General features: G+C 41.6%; 1 pseudogene; it reads left to right on the plus strand.

Annotated features, from left to right (window-relative positions):
- Positions 1-16,871: 16,871 nt before the first annotated feature.
- Positions 16,872-17,789, plus strand: LOC127630262 (olfactory receptor 51I2-like; annotated as a pseudogene).

Consider the following 17,789-nt stretch of genomic DNA (forward strand, 5'->3'; position numbering starts at 1 on the left):
CACGGTCACATTTTTTCCCATTCTGATGGTTGATGTGAAAATTAACTGAAGCTCCTGACCATGATTTTATCTCCATGAGTTTATGCACTGCTGCCACACTATTGGCTGATTTGATAATCGCATAAATGATTGTTGGTCCCAGACGGGCTGGTTTGATTATTTCTGTAACTGCTGATCTCCTGGGATTTTCACACATAACACTCTCTAGAATTTATTCAGCTTGGTGTCAAAAACAAAAAAGTGAGGGCAGTTCTGCAGATGGAAACACCTTGTTGATGAGAGAGGTCAATATAGAATGGCCAGACTGGTTCAAACTGACAAAGTCTATGGCAACTCAGATAACTGCTATGTACAATTGTGGTGAGAAGAACAGCATCTATTCTGATATGCGGGTTAGCGCTGTTTTGGCAGCACGGGGTGGACCTTCACATTATTAGGCAGGTGGTTTTAATGTTGTGACTGATCGGTTTATATATTTTTTATGTTGAATTTTGAAGTTGATGCTGTAAGAATTCATTGTTGTGAGCACAGTCATTCTCATTTTAGATGATTGGTTTAACGTGGATGTCACTCAGAGTTACACGTGTCTGAAAAGAAGAGGTATAATTAGTATCAGAGTATTACTTGACATAGTAACAGAATAATTACATTGAATGTGTTCTACTTACTGGATTGTATGGATGTTTAATGAATGTGATGTATGTTTGAATAAGTGTATTACATATGAATTCTCTGGCCTTCTGAATAGGTCAGGTTTTTTTCTAAGGTGGATTTTGAGCTTGGTTTGATGGCGAGCCAATCCAATTGGACCTTAGAAGAGAATTTATTTAAATGCAACACTCTCTAAATGATTTTTTTTTCTCTCTCTCTTTTTCTTGCAAAAGTAAAGGACTTTCTTCACAAAGATGAACGAAGACAACATTTTCTCTCACACAGGATTAAAATATCTCAATTTGGGAATATCAGTATTTGATCTTGAAAACTGAACTGAACTTTTAATTTTGTTTCATGTGACATTTGATTAATACAATTGAACAGTGAAATTGTGTTTGCTTGATGTTGAAAAGATATGTGCTGTACATTATTTTGTACTGTGTGGGTATTTCAAACTTCTAAAATATCTACAATATAATCTTATATTACCGAATGCAAACATTGCTCAAGTTATTATCTTAATTTGTTGTAATTTACTTGTTAAAATTAATTTATTAAAGAAAGTTTGTGAACAGGTGTTACAGTGTTGAAGAAGATTTAGAAGCGCTCTTCATTATCTTCAAGCTTTTCTACTCTCTGCAGGAGTTTTCCTCATTTATTGTAGTGAGTGAGTACATCCCACCACAAGCATGCGTGAACGCAGCATTGCAACAGCTGGCTGATGAAATCACAGACATAGAGCAACAACACCCGGACTCTCTTATCATTATTCTGGGAGATTTTAATTAATACAAATAGCACATCACATGCCCCACAAGAGACAGAAATATATACTGGACCACTGCTACACCACTGTAAAATATGCATATACAGTTCATCTTCTCCCAACCTACAAGCAGGAACTAAAATCAGCTAAGCCTGTAGTAAGGACTGTACAGAAATGGACTAATGAAGTAGAGCTGGAACTACAAGCCTGCTTTGACTGCATTGATTGGAGTGTTTTTGAAGCTGCATCCACAGACTTGGATGAGCTCAAAGTTACTGTGACATCATATATTAGTGTCTGTGAAGATATGTGCATCCTTACTAGGAAATTTGTATCAGTCAATAATGATAAACCATGGTTTACAGGACAACTCATACAGCTTCGTCATGCCAAAGATGCTTGCAGAAGTGGGGATAAAATATTGTACAACCAGGCCAGAAACACACTGACTAAGGAAATCAGAGAGGCTAAAAGCTACTCTGAAAAGATGAAAAAAAAAAAAGGTTTTCAGCCAACGATCCTGCAAAATGTTACTTTTTTTCAAGATGTTTATTGGTATCTAGCATATATATTGTGAAACTGATTGAATAATTCATACAATATCTCATAATATTTTATTTATTTATCATTATAATAACTATATATTATTTATAAATATATTATTATCCCAAATTGATAACAATGAAAATTTTTATTTGTCCATTCTCTTTCACAGGTAAATGAATGCATCCTTTGTTGAACAGATGGAACATATTATAACTTGATGTTGTTTGACAAATATTGGGCACATAAGATATGCTTTCTTCAGCTTGGAATTTATTCTATATTGCGCCATCATATTCTTTAATGCCCTTGTTAGTCTTGGAATATTTCTGGAAAGATCATTACACCAGCCCATGTGCCTTCTGATTACAAGTCTGTCCATCAACTCCATGTATGGCACTGCTGCCTTTTCCCCTCATTGACAGACTTGCTATCTGATACACACCATTTGCCAGGAGGCAAGGTCCTCCCCTTCGCACTGTCCCCTCACATCTTCACGAAGGTCGCAGAGGCAGCCCTTGCCCCACTAAGGAAAGTGGGCATCTGCATACTCAACTATCTCGACGACTGGCTCATCTTGGCTGACTCTTGAGTGTTATTATGCGCTCACAGGGACCAGGTGCTCAGGCACCTCAGCCGTCTAGGGCTTCAGGTCAACTGGGAAAAGAGCAAGCTCGCCCCGGTTCAGAGCATCTCTTTTCTCGGCATGGAGTTAGACTCAGTCTCAATAACGGCGTGCCTCACCAACAAGCGCGCCCAGTCAGTGCTCAGGTGCCTCACTCTCTTCGAGCACGGCACGGTGGTTCCTCTAAAACAATTCCAGAGACTCCTGGGGCATATGGCATCAGCCGCGGTCACGCCGCTCGGGTTGATGCATATGAGACCACTTCAGCACTGGCTACAGACTCTAGTCCCGAGATGGGCATGGCGCCACAGCACATACCGTGTGAAAATCACCCCATCTTGCCATCAGACTTTTAACCCTTGGACAGACCTCTTCTTCCTGTGGACAGGAGTCCCCTTGCAGCAGGTGTCCAGACGTGTCGTGGTCACCACAGATTCCTCTCAACAGGGTTGAGGCGCCAAATGCAACGGGCACGCTGCCGCTGGCTCCTGCACAGAACTGCCTAGAGTTGCTGGCTGTATCTCTTGCCAGGCGGAGGTCTCTCCCACTAATTCGAGGAAAGCATGTCTTGATCCATTCAGACAGCACCGCAACGGTAGCGTACATAAATTGCCAAGGCGGCGTGCGCACTGGTGATATGTCACAACTTGCCCGCCATCTCCTCCTTTGGAGTCAGCCGCGACTCAGGTCGCTGCATACCACTCACATCCCTGGCAACTGCAACATGATGGCGGATGCGCTGTTGCGATAGGTTTTGCCCAGCGGAGAGTGGAGGCTCCACCCCCAGGTAATTTTGGACCGATTCGGCACGGCACAGATAGGTCTCTTTGCCTCCCAAGACAACTTCCACTGCTCGCTCTAGTACTCCCTGACAGAAGCTCCTCTGGAAAATTCCCCAAAGGAAGGACCTTCTTCTCAGGGATGGGGCACCCTCTGGCACCCGCTCCCAGACCTCTGGAAACCTCCACGTCTGGCCCCTGGATGGGACGCGGAAGATCTAGTGGATCTACCACCTGTAGTCGTAGACACGATCAACCAAGCCAGAGCTCCCTCCACCAGGCAACTTTACACCCTAAAGTGGCGCTCGTTCGTGAATTGGTGTCCTTTCTGAGCCAAAGACCCGCAGAGATGCGCAGTTCGGTCAGTGCTTTCTTTCATGCAGGTGAGGCTGGAGGGGAGGCTGTCCCCCTCCACCTTGAAGGTGTATTTAGATGCTATTGCGGCCCAGCACGATGCAGTAGATGGCAAGTCTCTGGGTAAGCGCAACTTGATTATCAGGTTCCTTAAAGGTGCCCGGAGACTGAACCCTCCCCGGCCAAGCATGTTACCTTCTTGGGTTCTCTCAGTGGTCCTCAAGGGCCTTCGTCTCCAAACTGAGGCTGCCCACTGGATCATCGACGCCATTTCCTTGGCCTTCCAGACTCAGACCATGCCCACCCCTTTGCTGGTTCGAGCACACTCGACAAGAAGTGTGGCATCCTCATGGGCACTGGCCAATGGAACCTCCCTAGCAGACATTTGCAGAGCAGCGGGCTGGGCAACACCCACTGATCTATATATATAACTGGATTGCTCATAGAATTCTAAACTGCCAGCAGTAGGTGAAGCTACCGGAAGTGCTCTGGCGGCCAGCTTACTATTCCCTACCGACAGAGGGCATCGCGTCATGTGCAGCGTTTAACCGCGAAACAACACTCACTTAAGGATGCGGCTAAAGTGCCCACAGGTTGTAATTTATGACTATGTACATATTAAGCACACATTAGTCGTTATCCCCATGTAGAGTGGGCATAACGATCATAATCTTTAATAATCAACAGTAAAAATACAACACCAAAGTGTATTAATACCCCTTTTTAAAGCAAAGTTATCCATCTGCAGATTGTTACAGGATGCAATGTTTCTCTGCCTTCATAGTTTAAATCTGTTGATGCTCATTGTTCATAATGTTGACAAATTATACAACTGCATAATTTGCCAACATTATTAACCATTTTTGACTAGATTATATAGTAAATGTGAACTAATTTAGTTGCACATCAACAAATTTTAAAGTTGTTAATAAAAACGACTAGCTTTGTGTTGATATTGTAACTAGACAGTACCTCTTCAGAATAAATCCAGAAGAATCAAATATAAAAACGTAGTATACACACAAGTTCATATACAGTATGTGTGTGTGTGTGTGTGTGTATATATACACACACACACACACATATATTAATTTACCTTTACTTATCCATTTGCATTCATTTCTGGAATATGTACATACCAGCTTGTGAGAATTTAATTATTTCAACAATCCCCTGATCTTTTAAATCATAATTAGAAATAAGTTTATTGACATATGCACACAAGGAAATCATACATATTTATTTGTTCAATAACAAAAGCTTCCAAGTACACACAAAAATTGACTTAAACTGAACAATACAATAAAAATTTGCAGATATGTGGGAACAAATCTGGAACAAATCTGCTAATGGATTTAACAACAATCCCACATTATTCAGCTTTCAAAAGAATGGTAGCAAGACATGCCATCAGAGCTAGTGGCAACAGTTCTCCACCGGATAGCACTTTCTGTGCACTACCTGTTTATCAGCACTCAGTGTCGAGAGCTCTTCCCAAGATGAACACACTGATCGACATGAAGTCCTGAGGTGGATTTATAAGACCGTCAGACAGCATCCTGAAAGTCTGCAAGACAGCTGAGAGATTTCTTCAACAGCACACACTCACAAGGCCCATCTCTGTCCCCACAAAGGTTCTGGATCTACATGGTGGTTCTGCATTCAAGGAACTTGAGGCAAACATGTTCAACCTAGAACCATACAACAATCACATCTTCATACTCAGTGCATTGCAGAAAGCTGCACAAACATCAGCCTCCACTTCATTGCCAAGGAAACATGTGCTGCATCACACTCCAAACGGCTTAAGAATACTCTGGGCAAGCTTGTACTGCAAAATAGAAGAAAAAAGAAAAGTTTGATATAAAGATCAGGAGCTGGTTGCACCAGCTATACAAAAGTTTAAACTTAGCCTAGTTGTGGTGTAAATGGGCACGAAGTCACAATTTACGCACTACTAAATATTTGAGCATTGCACCATTAAACTTCAGTACGACGTAACCCTAAGTATAAACAGAAGACTCAGAGCAGGTGTAACTGATGGAATAAAAAAGAAGACTGATATTTTATGACATCAATAAGCTCATGTTTTGCATGTTTGGCATCAGTCAAATAATTGTGATTATGACATAATTGCCTGTTTTAGGTGTTTCATAAATATGAGGAATAATTACCATACAAACTAACTACCGGTAATTCATTTATACAAGCTTGAGTCATATAATAAAATAAGGGTATTATTTCCTTTTCAGGCAAACTTACCTTGTTTAACTTCAACAATATCCATGTGCTCCCTGTCAGGGTTGGACTGGGAAGAGAAATCGGAACGGGATTTGACATAACTGGCCCAAAATTTGTTGGGGGGAGAGTGTTCGCTAACGTGGCGGCTCGTTTTAGCTTATCGCAGACGACACAGCGGCCCGCTCGGTTCTCCCGATGGCCAGTCCACCCTGATCAAAGTGCGTCGGTCCACCGGAAAAATGTCCGGTAGGCCAGATTACCAGTCCAGCCCTGCTCCTCGTCTATTCCAATTGTTCACTTTATAAATGATGCCCGTGAGCTGGACCGTATTTAGGCCTGCACTGCAAAAAGTACAAATCACACACAGAGAATTAATGCAAGCCCACATTATATTTATCATATGTAACCGGTGTTGATCTGATCTTAGATATTCAACTTGACCAAAAAAGCTAACTTGGTGAGTTATACTGTTATTCATTGTGGTTATTTTCCTAAGTTAACGTTAGCTGCATAGCTAATATTCATTTATCCTAAGAAAATAACCACAAGGCACGTTCAACGTGAACAAAAGCTACAAAACATAATTATGTATTCAGAATAAAAACTTTAAAGCCTGCTAAAAATCTGTTTGAAAATGTCTACTGATATCTTACTTCAGTTTCTTAAACTTGTTTCTATTGAGGTGACACGTGCGCCGCTGAACGTAATGCTGCTGCAATAAAGAGTAACATAACACGCTCACATTTAGAATAAGCAGGGGGGAAAAATGAAAGTCAAAATAAATAATGAATTATTTAGGAAGATTGCATTGTGATGCAGTGTATGCAGACATAAAAAAAATGTTTTATGTGACTGGATAGGTAAAAATTACTCACCAAAACAGACGATTTCCCATTGAGACCCATAGGAATACAGAACGTTAGGGAATACCAAGATGGCGGCGCAGTAGCTTCACTGTTGTGACGTCATGAGCTATCCAGTTATATATATAGATCAGTGGCAACACCCAATACCTTCGCCAGATTTTACAATCTCGGTGTTGAGTTGGCCCATGTTTTGTCAGGTCCGAGCTGGTAGAACTTGGTAACGCAGAAAAGCCGACTGGGTGTTCTGCTTGCACACAGCGCCCTTCACCAAGTTGATCCAGTGCCCCTTCTATCCCAGGTTAGCCAGTAAGCATCGCTACCTGGATGTTCTCCTCCCTAGCCTTCTGGCCTGTGAATTCAGCGGAGCAATTCGGGTCCAGACCCACTACGAGTCACAGGTGCTCTGTACTGGGGTCGGGCTCCACAGGCTTAGTTCCCCTCTCAGGCCGACTCCCTGTGATATATTTCCCACAGTACGGTCGCCCTGTTGGCGGACCCACATTTCTCTTGGGCAGCCCCGCTACCCCGGTCGCCGTGCTTGTAGGGCTCCCCCCTCATTAGGCTGGACCTACCACTGCGCCACTCCCATGTACAGCTTCACATCCCTTGTGGTGTATTTGCCACATATTACCTCCCCCTAGATTGGGCAGGATGTGGCCTCCGCACGGTCTTTTCCCCCTGAAAGAAAAGGACCGGAAAAGACAGCCTTCCCCGATGCATTTCATAGCGTTAAGATATCCCCAGCCACTTCACGTCCTATGCGAAAGACATAGTGAGAGAAAATGCCACGGCTGCCAGGCTTGTTCCCATGCTAGTCATGTAGCACCTATTCCCCCATATATATATATATAAGAAAGGGTCTGTCAAGGAAGGATCGATAGGAGAAAGTTTGCGTCCTTCAGGTCGATGGCCACGAACCAATCCTGATGTCGTACTGATGCCAGGATGTGCTTCTGCATTAACATCCTGAATGAAAGCCTGTGTAAGGCTTTGTTCAAGGCACAGAGATCCAAGATTGGGCATGATAACATAAGGGCTGTAAAAGCCCTTGCACAACTCGGCTACAGAGATGGGCTCTATTGCTCCCTTCGCCAGAAGGATGAAGCCCGGAGGCACCATTAACCCACACCGTAGTGGAGAGGATGCCACTAAATCTTGGCAGGTGTCTGGCGAACTGTATCACGTAGCCGAGGCGAATCGTCCTGATGAGCCACCGTGAGGGGCTGGAGAGCACTAGCCAGGCCTCCAGCTTCCGCAACAGCGGCACCAAGGGGGCGGCTGGACTTACCGTGCCTGGGCAGGGTGGTTCACAGCAAGGCAGAGCAGGCGCCCAACCTTGAAGACAGCCCAGGGGGGACGTACTGCTCCGCAAGCCTGTAACAGTGGCCGGTGTCTCTCGACGGAGAACGAGGGAACGGGAGGTACTCACATTCACCTGATTGCCAGAAAGACAGCGCAAGTGCGCTGAACCAGGGAATGAGGAAACTGCACTTTTACTAGTCGCAGAGTGCACTCACCACTTGCAGGCACAAGGGCAATGGTGGGGATGGAGAGGTCACCCAGGCCAGACCGCTCAGAAGCAGTTGCCTCATCCCTGGGCTGCCCATATCAGGACCGCCTCAAAGCCAGTCTGGGATTCTTGGGGGCCGGCTGATGGAGCCGACTTCCCATGAGAGGATCTCTTTCTCTGAGGCTGATGAGAAGCAGACGGGGCACGGGATTTCGGAGCCCTGAAGGCAGCTGAGTCGTGCCATAGCAGTATTTGCTTAATCGACTTGGTCTGCTTCCTCACCGTTGAGAATTGATGGGTGATATCCTCGACGGTGTTGCCAAAAAGCCCCCCTTGGGAGATGGGTGCATTGAGAAAGCGGACTTTCTCTGCATCATGCTTCTCCGCAAGGTTGAGCCAAAGTTCCGCTTTTCGATCACAAGTGTGGACATTGTCCGGCCAAGGGCGCGCGCCATGACCTTCGTCGCACATAAGGCAAGGTCGGTCCCAGTGCGCAGTTCCTACATCAGCCCTGGGTTGGTCCTATCCTCGTGCAGATCTTTTAGCGCCTTGGCCTGGAGGACCTGCAGGATGGCCATGGCGTGTAAGCCTTCGTTATTAGAGAGGAAGAGAATTTACAGGCCTTGGAAGGGAGCCTTGGTCGGTCACAGCAGGTGGCTGCGCTCTGCGGGCATAAATGCACCACTACAGCACGCTTGACATATCCCTTAGCCGCTCCGCCGTCAAGGGTAGTCAGAGTGGACGAGCCCACGAAGTGTTTACGGGCAGAAAAAGGTGTCTTAGCTCCTCGTGCACTTTCGGTAAGAACATTACGTGAGTCACGCTCCGAGCCCAGATACGAATCATCCAGCTGCAAATGCTCAGGGCAAGGTGGAGGGTTCCACTTCAGCCCGATATTCGCAGCTGCCAGGGCAACATGGCTACCATCTCAGCATCCACCAAATCCTGTGCTCTACCGCCTGTGGAATGAGAATTGGCGAGTGGAATTTGTATGCCACTCTCCGCCAGGACATACGGGTATAAAAGGAGATGGTGTGCATCACTCATTCAGATTTTTCGCCTTTTGCTTACGCTGCTGGATTTTACGCCGCATATCAGCATTCATGCTTCCCCTGGGTGCTTCGGCAGCTGAGTCTGCAGGTGCTAAAAGAGTATATTCAAAAGAGTAAATTTCCATCTAAAAGAGCTCACGCAAACGCCTGCCAATTGTTAAAGATGTCCTTCCATGTTTGCGCTACTGGATGTGGCCATTATCTCTACCCACCGGACAACCATGAAATCTGTCTCGAGTGCTTGGGGCGCCAGCTGGCTGAGAATCAGCCCAGGACCGACCAGGTTGGGGAGCAGTCATGGTGGCTCCTTGCATCATGAAGAAGGAAGTGAGCCACGACCGCAAGAGAACAATGAGAACTTAACCCTTCCACAAAAGCTGCATCGGTGTGCTGGCGCCCCAAGCAAATGGCCACATCCAGTAGCACAAACACGGAAGGACATCTTTAAAAAGATGACAGACATTTGTCATGTACACCAGGGTGAAACAGGCAGAAAAGCCGCACCAAGATTTACAAGCCACTCACAATCAGGACTTGTGGAGGTGCCAACGGAATGGCAAATCACCTCCCCAGGGTCAAGACCCCCATCCTCTTTTGTTGATTTAGGCCAGATATACACTTAAAGTGTTAGTTCACACAAAAATGTTAATCCTCTAATGGTTTACTTACCTTTAAGCCATATCAGATGTGTATGACTTTCCTTCTTCAGCAGAACCAAAGTGAATATTTTTATCAGCACATTTCAGCTCTTTCTGTCCATACAGTGGAAGGATACAGGAGCCATAAGTCTGCTGGTTATCTGACAGTCCTAAAGGCACATTTAGGCAACATAAAAGTAATCCATATGCCTTCAGTCGATCAATTAATGTCTTCTGTAGCAAACTGATAGGTTTGTGTAAAAAAATAAAAAGATAATTAAACCTGTATTAAACTTTTTTAGTGTCCTCTAAGATCTATGTTGGTCATGTGATCTTCTGTTTGGTATTATACATGGTATTTGGTCTTATATTTGTTGACATGATTGTGATTTAAAGGTAAAATAATAGGTGGTACAGTTGCATAGGCTGGCAGTATTCATTACTACATAATACTATTTATGATTCACCTTAATTACATTAGTGTGAGAGTAGTTCACTTATTTTTACAATAATGTAGCTTTTCCATGCACAAGCTAGTTTTTACAACAAGCAATGGTGTAACATGGCAAAACACTATTGCTCTATCACATTGTATTGCACATGCTGCACTCCAGCGACAGGGGCAGATCTAGAAAATAATAGATTGGGTGGCAAGGGGGTGGAATAAGGACTATGAGGGGTGGCAACACCAAAGTAAGTGCCCATGCATGCGAATGAATTTGCAAAACAGTTTGGTTTTTCACGGAGAGGCCACTACTATTTTGCTAACAATAACTATTTTTGCATTATTTTCATAATTTTGTTAAGTCTATGTATGTTATAAAACCCTATCTGATATCTGACACCCACGCCAACTGTGTCTGTCTTCACTCAACCCACCATAATGCATATTTTTTCAATTCCAATTCAATTAAATTTTATTTGTATAGCGCCTTTCACAACACACATCGTTTCAAAGCAGCTTTACAGAATATCAGCATTAACAGACGATAAAAATGTAATGTCTATAAAGTCGATTAATCATCATTGTGTAATTTAGATAAAAAACGATTTTTAATAGTGTTTAAAAATAATTAAATGATAATTGTATTAATAACCCCAGTGAGCAAGCTGTAGGCGACTGTGGCAAGGGACACAAAACTCCATAAGATGTAGATTAATGGAGAAATATAACCTTGAGAGAAACCAGACTCACTGTGGGGGCCAGATCCCCTCTGGCTAACATTATGAATGTAATGTAAATATTAATTATGTATAGGTAAAATCGTGGTTTAAAATTATTAAACTAAGTGTTAAGGGTCAGTGATTAAACATAGATTGTGTTTGAACTGTAAGATTAATGACCAAAGTCTTTGAAGTCCATCTTGATTAATTGCAGAAGTTCACATAGATGCAATTGTCCTTGTTAATTGGCTGATGAAGGCTTTTGTTGGCAATAGTTAGTCTAAGCATTTCACCTCAAGATCGTAGTCCATCAATAGACCGAGGTGATGCAGGTTGGAGTTGGCATCATTTCATCCTCTGAAGTCCATCATAATAGACTGAAGTGATGTTTGGCTGACACCGGCTGCATTTAGTCATCATCATTCTGCGACTTGTAGCAGTGGAGTCCAACATGAAGCAGGAATGGTGCTGGATCCAGCCGGTTCTGGTGACCTCAGGATAGGAGTCCCGAGGTTGAGACAGGGAAACAAATAAAAAGATGTATGCGTAGATGCCATTTAATTTATTGCAGTGTTAGAGATCATGCTCAATGTTTCTGGTTTCTGGTTCCGGCAGACCCAACTAAAGCAGCCTAATTGTGGGTTGGAGGATAAATTAGGTGTATGCCTGGCTAAATAGATAAGTCTTTAGTCTAGACTTAAACTGAGAGAGTGTGTCTGCATCTCGAACAGTGTTTGGGAGACTATTCCATAGTTTAGGAGCCAAATATGAAAAGGATCTTCCTCCTTTAGTGGATTTTGATATTCTAGGAACTATTAATAGGCCAGAATTTTGCGATCTTAATGAACGTGTTGGAATATAGCGTGGTAGAAGATCACTTAAGTACTGCGGAGCTAGACCATTCAAAGCTTTGTACGTAGTTAACAGAATTTTAAAATCAATACGGAATTTAACAGGTAGCCAATGTAACGATGATAAAATGGGGCTAATATGATCATATTTCTTGGTTCTCGTCAGCACTCTGGTTGCTGCATTTTGAACCAATTGAAGTTTATTTATTGATATTGCTGGACATCCTCCCAGTAATGCATTACAATAATCTAGTCTTGAGGTCATGAACGCATGAATTAGTTTTTCGTCATCAGCAACCGAGAGCATATGCCTTAATTTAGCAATATTTCTTAGGTGGAAGAATGCTGTTCTACAAACATTTGTAATTTGATTTTCAAAGGACAGATTGGTATCAAATATAACACCTAAGTTCTTCGCTGTTGAAGATGATGTAACAGTACATCCATCTAGAGTCAAATTATATTTTAGTGGCTTATTTTTAGAGTTTTTTGGTCCAATAATTAGAACCTCTGTTTTGTCAGAATTGAGTAGAAGGAAATTTCTGGCCATCCAATCTTTTATTTCATTGATACACTCTGCTAATTTTGAGAATTGTGAAATCTCATCAGGTTTTGAATAAATATAAAATTGTGTATCATCAGCATAGCAGTGGAAACTTATTCCAGGATTCCTGATAATATCTCCTAGGGGAAGCATATACATGGAGAAAAGCAGAGGCCCTAAAACTGATCCCTGTGGCACTCCATATTTTACTTTTTTTTGGTTTGACAATTCCTCATTTACATAGACAAAGTGGTAGCGGTCTGCTAAATGTGACCTAAACCATGCTAATGCCACTCCACAAATTCCAACATAATTCTCCAGCCTATTCAAGAGAATGTCGTGATCTATCGTGTTGAATGCAGCACTAAGATCTAAAAGCACTAGAAGAGAAATGCAGCCGCGATCAGATGATAAGAGCAAGTCATTTGTAACTCTGATAAGTGCAGTCTCTGTACTGTGATGAGGCCTAAATCCTGATTGAAATTCTTCATATATACTATTTCTCTGTAGAAATGAACATATTTGGGAGGATACTACCTTTTCTAGTATTTTTTACATAAACGGGAGATTTGAAATCGGTCTATAATTAGCAAGTTCTCCAGGATCAAGTTGTGGCTTCTTAATTAGCGGTTTAATAATTGCCATTTTAAAGTTTCTTGGGACATGTCCTAAGCATAGCGAGGAGTTAATGATATTAAGAAGAGGTTCTGATATTACAGGAGATACCTCTTTTAAGAGATTAGTTGGTATAGGATCTAACAAACAAGTTGTGGCTTTTGATGTTTCGATAAGTTTTGTTAGCTCTTCATGACCTATGATAGCGAAGGATTGAAGTTTCACATGAGGGAAATTATTCGACACTGTTTTCTGAGGTGCTATGACAGATGATTGCATAATTCCAATTTTATTTCTGATTATTTCAATTTTATCTGTAAAGAAATTCATGAAGTCATTACTCTTGAGCTGTGATGTAATATCTGGTTCGGTTGAGGCTTTATTCCTAACCAATTTAGCCACAGTACTGAATAAACATCTAGGATTGTTGTGGTTATTTTCTATGAGTTTACTAAAATATGCTGACCTGGCAGCTTTGAGTGCGTGTTTGTAGCTACAGACACTATCCTTCCATGCACCCTGAAATACTTCTAATTTTGTATTTTTCCACATGCGCTCCATTTTCCGAGCTGCTCTCTTGAGAGCATGAGTGTGATCATTGTACCATGGTGCAGGGCTTAATTCTTTAATTTTCTTTAATCGAAATGGGGCAACAACATCAAGGGTGCTAGAGAAGACTGCATTTAAATGTTTTGTTATTTCATCAAGTTCTTCTGGGCTTTGGGGTTTATTGTGTATATGAAATAGATCTGGAAGAGTATTAGTGAAGCTATCTTTAGTGGTCGAAAGAATAGTTCTACCTGAACGATAGCGTGGTGTAGATTGAGTAACATTAGCTGATTGCAGCATGCAAGAGATGAGGTAATGATCCGAGATGTCATCGCTCTGCTGCAGAATTTCTATATTATCAACATCAACTCCATATGAAAGAATTAAATCTAGCGTATGATTATGGCGATGAGTTGGTCCTGTTACATTTTGTCTGACTCCAAGAGAGTTGAGAATATCGATAAATGCTAATCCCAATGTATCATTTTCATTATCTATGTGAATGTTGAAGTCACCAACAATTAAGGCTCTATCTACAGTAACTACAAGATCTGATAAAAAATTTGCAAATTCACTAAGGAAATCTGAATAAGGCCCGGGTGATCTATACACTGTAGCAAGGGTAAAGGACGACAGAGATTGTATTTGACGGTGTCACCTTAAGCATTATTAGTTCAAAAGACTTACATTTATATCCTGTCCTCTGAGTAACACCAAAAACTTCACTGTAAATTGTAGCAACACCTCCTCCTCGACCCTTCAGACGAGGCTCATGTTTATAACAATAAACTGGGGGAGTAGATTCATTTAAACTAATATATTCATCCGGTTTAAGCCGCCAGGTTTCAGTCAAACAGAGCGCATCCAATCTATGATCTGTAATCATTTCATTGACAATTAGTGCTTTGGTAGAAAGAGATCTAATGTTTAGTAGCCCTATTTTTATATGATGTGTATTTTTAATTTGTTTGTTTTGTTCAAGTTTGACCTTAATCAAATTTTTTCTAAATGATTTAGTGAGGGTATTGTGTTTCGTAGTTCGTGGAACAGACACAGTCTCTATGAGATATCTAGGTGATACAGTCTCTATGTGTTGTAGTTTATGTGACCTGTGTGACGTCTCAAGGCAGCTAGCAGACGTTCGGATTAACCAGTTTGTCTGCTTCCTGACCTGGGCCCCATTTAGTCAATTAATATCATTATTAAGTCTATGAGCCAAATTACTAGATAGGAGAGCGGCACCTTCCCTGGAGGGATGGAGTCCGTCTCTCTTTAGCAGGTCAGGTCTACCCCAAAAACTTTTCCAATTGTCTATAAATCCTATTTTATTCTGCAGACACCACTCAGACATCCAGCCATTCAGTGAAACTAATCTACTATAAACCTCGTCACCACGACGAGCAGGGAGGGGACCAGAGCATATTACAGTGTCTGACATCGTTTTTGCAAATTTGCACACCTCTTTAACATTATCTTTAGTGATCTCCAACTGGCGAAGCCGGACATCGTTAGTGCCGACATGGATAACAATTTTAGGAAATCTACGTTTAGCATTAGACAGCACTTGTAAATTTGATTTGATGTCAGACGCTCTGGCCCCCGAAATGCAATTAACAATAGTGGCTGGAGTCTCTATTTCCACGTTCCTTACAATAGAATCACCGATAACAAGGGCTCTTTCAATATGATTCTCAGTGGGTGTATCACTGAGTGGGGAGAATTTAATGGAAACCTTAACAGGAGCGGGAGAGTGGTGTCTCTTTGCTGAACGAGTATGCCGCCGAGACGTCACCCAAATGCCCTGCTGCAGGGGCTCTATAGCCGGAACCAAAGTGTGTGTGTTGCTCTCTGTACTGCCCGCATCTGAAACAGTATCTACCGTCTTCTCTTGCTCACTGACCTCTACTAGCGTTCGGATGCGAGTCTCTAACTCATTAACCTTCTCCGTCAGCCTGACTAATTCCTTACATTTATCACATGTGAATCCCTCACTGCTGACGGAGGAGGCTATTTTAAACATGTGACATGCAATGCGGGAACAAATAACATGAGCCGATGCCATGACTTACCGCAAATTGTTCGTTGTTCCTGAGCAGTGAGGGTTTTGAGATTGATTTGAATCCCTCACAAAATTGTTTGTTGTTGGTGGTGGTTGTTCTTGATAAGCGGTGCTTTGAGATCGATGCAATAATCTGTGCACCGCAGAGGAGAAAAAACGGGTGTGCGCTGAAAAAATGCACGCAGTTTAATCGCGATTAAAAATAGAACGCGGATGCAGGTGGAATATGCGCGCAGTTGAATCCCGATAAGAGAATAATACGGGAAGACCAGATGCGTGCTTAAAAATGGCAGATGTTATTTTGTTGTTTTTCCACAAACAGTACTTCTCACAAGTCAAATTTTTTTTCAGAAATCATACTTCAATTTCACTGAAGCAAGATCAAAAGAAAGATGTTTGTTAACAATAAGCTTGAATACAAGTAACACTTACACAAATGTCCCCCTTGTTAAGGGTTTATAAAGGGGTTCATTAAGATGAATATTAAATCAGTTTATCTGCAGTTATAGCAAAATGCCTAAAAAGGGCAACATTCACCCAATATTTGCCAAATAGTGAGCGTTTAAAATTACATGTTATAAATGCTTAATAAATACACTTATTCATCCATGAGTTTTATCCACTGTTTTGTGTTTCTAGTGAAGGGAAACTTCAGAGGGGTGTTTACTTTTTATGCAAATCAAGCAAACACAAAGTACTGCTGAGACATGTTTAATGCTATAAAAATACTAGCATGTACTGGTTCTTCACAAGAAGATTGAATTCCTTGCATATACCATCATGGTAATTTCAGAGTTTATCATAGAAGGTATTTTAAATTATGCCATTGTTTTGATGTTGTTTTTCGAGATGTGTATTAGTATCTAGCATGTATATTGTAAAACTGATTTAATGATTAATACAATAACTCATAGAGTTACAATATATTTTATTTAGAGTACATTTGGGATCAAATTATCCCAAGCTGGTAACAATGAAAATAGTTATTTCTTTCTGTTATTTAATTTTTTTTGTCCTCTCTCTTTCTCAGGTCAATGAAGGCATCCTCTGTTTAAAGAAAAATGGAAAATGGAACATATTATAAATTGGTGTTGTTTGAAAATATTGGGTACATAAGATATGCTCTCTTCAGTTTGGGATGTATTCTATATTGTGCTATCATATTTTTTAATGCCCTTGTTATTCTTGCAGTATTTATGGAAAGGTCATTACACCAGCCCATGTACCTTCTGATTACATGTCTGTCCATCAACTCCATGTATGGCACTGCTGCCTTTTTCCCAAAGTTACTGACAGACTTGCTATCTGATACACACACCATTTCCCGTGAAGCATGTCTCTTACAGGCTTTTGTCATTTACTCATATGCATCAAATGAGAATACAATATTAATGTTAATGGCATTTGACAGATTTTTAGCAATCTGTAAACCTTTACAATACAACAACATAATGACTCCTAGGGTTCTAACGGTTTTGATAGCTTTTAGCTGGATTTATCCAATGCTTTGTATTGGTATTGCTGCTTTTTTAAATGCCAGACTGACAGTGTGTGGTAACAAATTGTTGAAGGTGTACTGCCACAACTAGGAAATTGTAAAGCTCTCTTGTGAGAACACTTCAGTTAATAATGTTTTTGGCTTTTTCATAGTGACCACAACTGTTATCATGCCTTTATGTTTTATATTATTTTCTTATATTAAAATTCTTATCATTTGTAGAAGAAGCTCACAAGAGTTCAGCAACAAAGCTTATCAAACTTGTGTTCCACACATAGTGATCCTTTTAAATTTCTCAATTGCTCTTTTTTGTGAGGTCAGTTTGAGCCGGTTTGTGAATGTGGAAGTTCCTATAGGGCTGTCGATTGTTCTTTCTCTGGAGTTTCTTATTGTGCCACCGATTCTCAACCCACTCGTTTATGGATTTAACTTTCCTGATATTCGCAAAAAAATCTTATGCATTATAAAAGCATTCAAGTAG

The sequence above is a fragment of the Xyrauchen texanus genome, chromosome 36 (genome assembly GCF_025860055.1).
Source record: "Xyrauchen texanus isolate HMW12.3.18 chromosome 36, RBS_HiC_50CHRs, whole genome shotgun sequence".
Classification (NCBI taxonomy): domain Eukaryota; kingdom Metazoa; phylum Chordata; class Actinopteri; order Cypriniformes; family Catostomidae; genus Xyrauchen; species Xyrauchen texanus.